This window comes from Musca autumnalis, unplaced genomic scaffold (assembly GCF_047663935.1).
Source record: "Musca autumnalis isolate F117 unplaced genomic scaffold, ASM4766393v1 scaffold_1, whole genome shotgun sequence".
NCBI lineage: Eukaryota > Metazoa > Arthropoda > Insecta > Diptera > Muscidae > Musca > Musca autumnalis.
The window spans coordinates 282,228,783-282,230,354 of record NW_027411644.1 but is presented as its reverse complement, the minus strand read 5'-3'; the positions used below and the strand labels follow the sequence as shown (position 1 = coordinate 282,230,354).

The 1,572-nt window shown below is 40.1% G+C and overlaps 1 pseudogene; it reads left to right on the top strand.

The window, feature by feature from the left end:
- Positions 1-468: 468 nt before the first annotated feature.
- Positions 469-1,326, top strand: LOC141392040 (bifunctional arginine demethylase and lysyl-hydroxylase JMJD6-like; annotated as a pseudogene).
- The last annotated feature ends 246 nt before the right edge of the window (positions 1,327-1,572 follow it).

Genomic DNA, 1,572 nt, shown 5'->3' with positions numbered 1-1,572 from the left:
GTTATCGAACAGGCCTATAGTTAATATAAATTCAGTGATCTGTAACAATTTAAATGTAACTTTTAATTCTCATAAGGAATGTTGTCATAAAAGTAATGACAATCACTTGGAATTAAGCGTTTTAAGTCTTACAGGTGTGGAAATTTTTTTTTGAAACTTTTAGCCTTTGTGTTAACATCTGAGAAGGATCCACTGCCTCAAAATTTCCGGAACTTCTCTGTGGTATAATGAGTTGAATTTATCCCAATTACCATGGCTTGGTTGACAAGATCATCTTTTGCAAACTTACAGCCTAATCTTACACGTCTTTAAAGAATACATTTTGTATTAGAACGACTTGAATTTTAAGCGTATACACGTTTTCTTATCAACGCCTCAAATTTTGAATACTACCGTTCGCTCTTCCTCTTGGAAAAATGAGCAATGTCGAGACGACCTGCTTTACATCCAGGCTTCATTTTTCAATAAACTACCGATACGATGAATGAGGAGTTCAAACTGCCAAAACGTTCCCGCAAACGGACTCGTGATGTAAAGAGACGTGCACGACCTGAATTGGACAAAGAAGGTTGGATAGCCTTACGTTATGCCGACCCCGAACGCTTTGAACCATTCTGTAAGGTCAATGACAACATGGAACGGATCAACGAAGATGAAGTTAGCTGTGAGGAATTCATAAGACGCTTCGAGGAACCCTATTTACCGGTCGTAATTGAAGGTTGTCAAAAGAATTGGCAGGCGTTGGAGAAATGGACCCTTCCGCGTTTGGCGAAAAAGTACGTAATCAAAAGTTCAAGTGTGGTGAAGACAATGAGGGGTACAGTGTTAAAATGAAAATGAAATACTACATTGAATACATGCAAACAACGCGGGACGATAGCCCTTTGTACATTTTTGACAGTAGTTTTGGGGAACATCACAGACGTCGGAAACTTCTAGAAGATTACCAGGTACCGAAATATTTCCGTGATGATCTTTTCAAGTATTGCGGCGAAGAAAGACGTCCGCCGTATCGTTGGTTTGTAATGGGCCCTGGCCGTTCCGGAACCGGCATTCACTCACATAGATCCATTGGGTACTAGTGCATGGAATGCCTTGATAAGTGGTCACAAACGTTGGTGTCTATTCCCCACCCAAACGCCCAAGGAATTGTTAAAGATGAGGCCATTACATGGTTCATCTTTATCAGAATCGGATAGTGATAATGGTGGTAATAATAGTGAAGACGATTCATGCTCCTCAAATAAGGACAGTGGCCAGGAAAGTCTTACTGCCAAAAAGAAAAAGAAACGGCGCATGGGTAAAACAATGGGCTCACACTCATGATGGCCGTTATTAGTACACTGCACCCCGCTTATTTACCTATCTGCTTAACTGCCTTTCCCGTTTAATTGCCTCACAATCGGAATCCCCAAAGTTTTTTCATATAAATGAGTTCAAACTGTCCCGCTTAACTACTTTTCTATAAGTACCCAATTCGGATATTTGCCCGTCAAATATTTCCCCAAACAGAAAAGTTAATAATGTTTTTCTCGGTTTATTACCCGCACTGGTGTATTTATGAGAAAATCA